Raw genomic sequence first — 7257 nt, forward strand, 5'->3', positions numbered from 1 at the left:
TTTGAGGATTTGATCTCTTACACGTTGTTTGGTGAATTTGAGAACCACTTCAGCTGGCAGATTATTTTTCTTTGTAAAGTTAGAATAGGATTGCTTCTTTGCTTAATTTATCCGTTTCACTGCCCATCAGTGGTGCCAACGCTTCCGTTAATATACTTCTGAGATCTTATTTTTCTGCTTCTTGAATCCCTTGAAATCGGAGAGTCAAATTTGATTTTTCCATTTGTAACATCAATAACTTGTTTTCTTGCTTTCTTTCCAATTTCCTGACCTTCTTCTTGATTTTCTGCGTGTCTTCTGTTGAAACCAGACATTTCTTTGCAATCTCCTCCATTTTCTTGGCTGTATCAGTTAACTGCATCTGTTGACTGCTGAGAACACTTTCCATGCTTACTAAAGTTTGGCTGATTTTCTGCATCTGATCCAGCAGAGGGCGAAGCATCTCACTTTCTTGGTGATTGACAGCCGTACCAGAGAGGCGGGAACTAGGACCGGAAGTGATCGTTAGCTTCTTCACTTGCTTTTCCTTCTCCTTGTCTCTTTTGGCCCCCGACATCTTGACTGTTTGTTTACTTTTAAAAAGTCCGTTCCGCACTGCTTGGGAAATAATCCCTTGTCTTCGCTTTGACAAAATCCCCAAAAGGTAACTTTACTTCTTTCAATTTTCGCTCCCCCCCATTCAGCTTACAGTTCCAGTCTTATCGGGGGGGCATTCCACCCTCCTCCCTCCACTTTTGCGCTTGTACGATGGGGGGGGGGATGCGCTTGTATATTTTTGCACTTACGATCGAGAACTCACAGTTCGTTGCCATTCACTTTCGCTTTCGTACGTTCATTCGCTTCATCTCTCTGCAAAGTCCCGGTGGCGTTGCTAGTCCCCTAACGGGGCACTGCCGCGGTGGGGCCTTCGGGGCATGGGGCAAGCCTCAATTTCCGACCTTCGGGTCGGTAAAGAGGCACTTCCCCTAAGCGCCCCCTGGTTTGGAGCCTTTTCGCCAAGGCTCCTTAGGATCTCCGCTTGTGCGGATCCCCCCCCCATTGGTTTCAACCTTTTTGATCTTTTTAGCTGAGTTCTCTGTTTTGGCTGTAGTTTCCTTAAGCTCTTTCTGTAAGATATCAAATTTCTGATTGAGATTCATCAGCTGATCCAGAAGAGGGTGCATGGCTTCAGAAATTGCCCGTGGTTAACTCACTGGTATTTTCTGGTCTTGTGACTGGTGATGCTGTGCTGGTATTTCCTGCAGAACCTCTGCCTCTGGACGCCATTTTCCCCCCTCGCTGAGACATTGTTTATATTTTGGTAAGAGTTCGTAACAGTTCTAAGATTTTTCTATGCTGTAGATAATTAGTCCAGAAGTATTCCGCTTTAAAAAGAGTGGTTTTTAGTAATTTACACCTGGCATGCTTGTTGTTTATGCTGAAGTTTCGCTGGTGGGTAGGGTTCTTCCTCCGCGAGTCCCCCCCCCATGAAACTATGCCATTTCCCGATATCAATATTTGTTCCTCCACCCTCTTAGTATATGTCTTTTTTTAAACACTTAACTCACTGTTTCTTTAATCGCTAGATTACTTGCCACGTAGATTAATCCTTTTAAGTCCTTGTACGCTCTGGTCCGGTAACGTCTCTGAGCGCCATTGCTGGCCTCGGGACAATGGGACCTTTCGGAGCAAAAAGGAGCTCAATTCCCTAAACCGGAACTTCGGGAGTGGCTCCCTCCAAGAGCTTTGTGGGGAGGTTGGGACTGGCCAATCCCCCTCCCTGCCACCCTGATCCGAATCGCTCCCATCGGAGCTCAATGGGGTGTGTTCGTCACGAGTCGCCGTACACTGGAAGTCGATTTTACTATAGAGTTTTGCACAAAAACCAGAGCGTATGTACAAAGTGTACACCCGGAAGTGACATAGGCTTGTCAGTGACATCGGGGGCAAAACTCTATGGTTTGAGGCTGATTTTACCATAGAGTTTTGCCCAAAAACCAGAGTGTTGCCCTGACATCTATGATGTGCCCACATCACTTCTGGGTGATGTAGGCCCGTTGTGCAACAATGCTTCCGGCTCCCAGAATGTCCCCCCCATTCCCCTGCCGGTGTTTCTGATGGACTTGGCAGCCCTATCTGTCCACAAGAATTCTAGCCCTAATGAAAAGAGTAAATTGAGTACCTCAGCAAGATCTTTCCCAAAGTAACCCCTAACTGGCAGGATTCAGCCTATCCTGAAGCCAGGCAGCTGCCAAGGCTCCAGACTTCCGTTGGGCCCATAGCCACTGCCCTCTGCTCTCTCCTACCTGACCTTGCGCCCTTCCCCTTTGCACTTTCCCGCGTTTGAGCCCCCACTCCCCCTGTGCTCCTGCTGACACACACTGCCCCGCATCACTACAAGCTTCACACAGTTCTTGGCGCCATCAGTAGAAAGGCACGCAGGTGGCTCGGAGCTTGGGAAGCAGGTGGGAGCAAAAAGGAGCAGTCAGGCAAGGGACGGATACCGGAGTGGTTGGTGAGCACATGGGTAGACAGGGAAGGGGGTGTGGGAATGGGTAGGGCAGGGGAACCCTGGGGATTGACTGGCCATCCCCCACTCAAACCCTAGAACCAACCCTAATAACTGGGCATTTGGTATAGTGCACACTACAGCAGCGACCCCCCCCCCGCCCATGCTGTGATGCTGTGGTATCTACAGATGTGTTTCCTCGTGCCCATATCATTCTTTCCAAAAACAAAGAGCCACTCCTGACTTTTCCTCCAGAAGAGCACAGGAAAGATAATCAACAAGAAATAGCTGTCTCCATCAGGGGACAACTCTTGGCTTGGAACCTCGATCAGGGGACGGCTCTTGGCTTGAAACCGCCCAACGTTTCATGATTGGCCTCAGAAGCCATGGCAGCCATTTTGTCATTAGCTGCACACACGACGCCCATTGGTGGCAGCCATTTTGTGACGGTTGCCCATTCAGTATTCTTGAGATCTAAGAAATGCTGACAGCTTCAACAAGGTTGTGGACCCCCCTTGTGATCCTCCATGTATCATTTGAATGTACCCTTTTCATCTGTGCATCTCTGCATATAAGTACTGGCCTGTAGTTGAACTCAGAGAACTTACTTTTCCTTTGGTCTGTGGTTCACCTAAGGAAATCCGGGCAGCACAAAGGATAACGAGTGAGTGACATATTATCTGTTGTGCAATCATGTTGGGCGATCACATTTAGGTTTTTTTTTCCCTGAAAGAAAGAAAAAATATAAAAATCACACCAAATCTCTCTCTCTCTCTCTCTCTCTCTCTCTCTCTCTCTCTCTCACACACACACACACACACACACAGGTGGATCATACCTCTCACTGAGCAACATTTATTTATTTGTGATTTATGTATCAAAATATTTATACCTCCCCTTTCCTTTTAGCTCAGATTTGAATCCTTCAGTGTAAGGAACTTTCCTCCAACTTACATGGCTCCTCCATTGGAAGAAGTCTCTTTAGGATGGAGGAAGGCTACTTGGAATTTGTTTGGATCCATCCTGTTATAACAGATTTTGGTTGTTGTTGTTTGGTTGTTGTTGTTGTTGTTGTTATATATTTGTTTTGGGGATGTGTTTTAACTGTGACCTGGATGCTCAATCTCATCAGATCTCAAAAGCTAAGCAGGGTTGGCCATGGTTAATATTTGGGTGGGAGACCACCGAGGAATTCCAGGAATTCCTATGCCAAGGAAAGCAATGGCGTAGACCACCTCTGCTCATCTCTTGCCTTAAAAACTCTGTGGGGCTCACCAGAAGTTGGGTGAAACTTGATGGCACTTTCCACACCCTGTGCTTTTACTTTTAATAGCCTGTAAAACAAGATCTTTTCCTCTGATTTTGGACCGAAACAATCCTCTGGGATGAGGGTGCAACAGCTGAAAATTTCACCCATGTTCAACGGAACAACTAATGGTACAGCTGGAAATGCATGTCTCACTCAAATAAATGGAAATAAAAATTAAAGTAATTACAAGAACACTAAACAAAATGCCTAGTTTAGAGACAGAAATCATTCTCGAGAACATCTAGTGATGCCTAATTTTTAAGGTAGCATTGCCAGGTTGCTGCTATGGTGGACAACCTCCCATCCTTAGCTCCCAGGCTGCAAATTGGTGGACCAGCGGGAAAAAATGGGGAGGGGACTGTCATCAGGAGATGCTACCACATCACTTCCGGCCATTTACCTGGAAATAATGTCATGGCATCACGGAATGCTCTGAGATCCCCCCCGAATCTTTATAGTCAAGCATAGAGATTTGGGAAATTCCTAGAGTGTCCCACAATACTATGATGTCACTTCCGAGTATGTGACTGGAAGTGACATCATGGTGTCACATGGTGCTGCTTTCAGGCATCCCCACCACACCCCACAATTTCACACACTACATTTTTTGGTTAATTAGATTCAAGTCTTGTAGCACCTTAGAGACTAAGGAGATTTTGGGGGATATAAGCTTTTGAGAGTCAAAGCTCTGATGAAGGGAATTTTGACTCTCAAATGCATACACCCCCAAAATCTTGTTGGTCGCTAAGGTGCTACTGGACTCGAATCCAGCTCTTTTTTAGGTGTATGCTTAGCTATGTATGTCAAGTAAAATGCTAATGTGACAGACATGACTGAAAATATATGCCAAGAAGGAGAAGGAGGAGTGGTGGAGGAGACTGGATTTATATCCCGCCCTTCACTTGGACTCTCAGAGCAGCTTACAATCTCCTTCCCTTCCTTTCCCCACAACAGACACCCTGTGAGGAAGGTGGGGCTGAGAGAGCTTTGAAAGAACGTCTCTTGAGAGAACAACTCTGAGAGAACTTGTGACTGACCCAAGGTCACCCAGCTGGCTTCACATGGAGGACTGGGGAATCAAACCCGATCCTCCAGATCAGAGTCCGCCACTCTTAACTACTGCATCAAACTGGCTCATTACGGATCTGAGGAGTAACTCACAGCATACTACCAAGTGTACAATCAATGGCCAGCACCAAGTCTGGTGATGTGTGAAAGGGCCTTACTAGTAAAAATGGACCCGAGTCTATTTCTCTTTTCAAAGGTAACTCCCCCTTTCTCATGGCCACAACACCAGTGCAAACTGGGGGGCCTTCATAGCTGCCCTACGAGATTAAAAATACCTTAATACCACTTGTCATGTAGAGCTGCCAACTGCCACTACTACAACTGGTCTCCAGGAGGCAGTGATCAGTTCTCCTGGAGAAAATGGCCATTCTGGAAGGTGGACTCTATGGCATTGTACCCCACTGACATTTTTCCCCTCCCTAAACCCCGCCCTCCTCAGCCTCCTCCCCCAGCTCTCCACATCTTCCCCAACCTGGATCTGGCAACCCCATTGTTATGCTGAAGCGACAGATAAGCTGGATGTGGATATAAAGATCTCTGAAGAAAGGTTTAGATCAGGACTGGGCTGTGCATAAATTTCCCCTCCCTGAAATGTAAAACCGGATTGAGAGCCTTGTTTGCAAATTCTGGGTGGGAGGTTCACAATGGCTGACATGAAAGATTAAGCATCTCCGTTGAAGTGATGCAGGTTCGGCTGCCTCCGAAAGAGGAAGTCCGACGGGAGAGGGAAGGGCAGGAGCGCCCGAGGTCAGAAAGGTTCTCTCTGCACTGGGCCCTTCTAAATGCCCGGATTCGTAACCTGGGTTGTCATGAGTCAAGCCTGAACTCTGCCGTGTCAGCGGGTGGTTTCATCAGACCTTGATGTGGCCCAGTCAGGGAGAGAGAAGGAGGCGATCAGCCTCTAATGTGAGGATGAAGCCATGGGAAAGAGGCTGCGACTGGTTGCCTCGTGTTGAAGCACCTTAAGGAGGGCGGGTGGCAGAACTGCCACCCCGGTGTCTGGCGCTGAGCCCGGCCGGCACAAATGCAGATGACTCGAGGGGGCAGAGTTGCCAATACTGATGCAGGACTTGGAGTTCTCCCAGGATCACGACTGATCTCCAGACTGAAGAGATCAGTTTCCCTGGAGGAAACAGCAGCTTCAAAGGGGGTCTTCTCCGGCACAACATCCTCACTAAGCTGCCTGCCTTCCCCCCCCCCTCAAACTGCGCCCTCCCCCAGGCACTGGAGGTGTCAGCTGGACTCAGCAGCAGAGCTTCTAAGCAAACACCCAAAGGTGTCTCAGAGCGGCTTACAAGCTCCTTTCCCTTCCCCTCCCCACAACAGATGCCCTGTGAGGTGGGTGGGGCTGAGAGAGCTCTTGACAGAAACTGCCCTTTTTCAAGGACAGCTCTTATCAGAGCTAGGGCTTGCCCAAGGTCATCCAGCCAGGTGCGAGTGGAGGAGTGGGGAATCAAACCCGGTTCTCCCAGATTAGAGTCTGCGCGCTTCACCACGACACCAAACTGGCAATCTGAATAGCTAGATTCAAACCCTGTGGCACCTTAGAGACTAGGGCTGCCAGCCCCTCGGTCTGGGCAGGGGTTCCTCTGCTTTTGCAGGTCCCTTTCCACCGCCGGCCAACTTCCCACAAATGCCCCCCCCCCGAAAGTAACATGTTGACATCACCTGGAAGTGATCCGGTATCACATGGTGAAGCTCTAGTTTTTCGGCAAAACTCTATGGTAAAATTGGGCTTAAACCATAGAGTTTTGCCCCAAAACTAGAGCACAACATTGGCAATGGGATGATATCACTTCTGGGCAACTCCCGAAGAAGGCCCGTCAATCCCCTGCCAGCTGCCAGGTAGGACCTGCCAAACCTGTTAGAGAGCCAACAATATTTGGCAGGTGTAAGCTCTTGAGAGTCAAAATTTAGATACCGGATGAAGGGAGCTTCAGCTCTTGAAAGCTTACCCCCCCAAAAAAATCTTATTGGTCTCCGGGCCCGTAGCCAGGATTTTGTGGCTTGTGGGGCAATTCCCCCACCCCAGTGGGGCTGAAGTTCTCAGTGCAGAAAGAAAAGCCGGAATTCTGAAGCGTATGACTCAGCTACTGTGGAATTAAGCCTTTTAAAATCAAAGCATAGGGGCTCTGGTAGAAGTGGAAGAGAGCTTCGAGGCCGTCTCTTCTCTCTCTGAGTCTTCTCAAGCTGTCTATTCTGCACAGGTGTTCTTAACCATGTAGCCAACAGAAAGCTGTTACCAGGATAGAGCTCTAAATTGCAAGCTGTCAACCACTTTAGATGACAGTTCTCAGCTGCTGCAAGTTAATCACTGCTGCCAGCCTAAGCAGCAGTTCCGATGACAAGCTGGCAGGTGGGAGTGATGACTTCTTGTCACGGCTGCTGCTGA

The 7257-nt window shown here is 48.3% G+C and overlaps 1 long non-coding RNA gene across 1 annotated transcript in view; it reads right to left on the bottom strand.

Moving 5' to 3' along the window:
• The window catches only part of LOC107119271, a 16708-nt gene that overhangs the window by 7918 nt on the left and 1533 nt on the right, over positions 1–7257 (bottom strand). Inside the window, exon 2 of the long non-coding RNA XR_001482790.1 lies at positions 3097–3214. This is a non-coding gene — a long non-coding RNA (uncharacterized LOC107119271). The remainder of the gene's footprint in view (positions 1–3096; positions 3215–7257) is intronic.

Source organism: Gekko japonicus, unplaced genomic scaffold (genome assembly GCF_001447785.1).
Source record: "Gekko japonicus isolate JY-2015 unplaced genomic scaffold, Gekko_japonicus_V1.1 scaffold3686, whole genome shotgun sequence".
Taxonomy (NCBI): Eukaryota; Metazoa; Chordata; class Lepidosauria; order Squamata; family Gekkonidae; genus Gekko; species Gekko japonicus.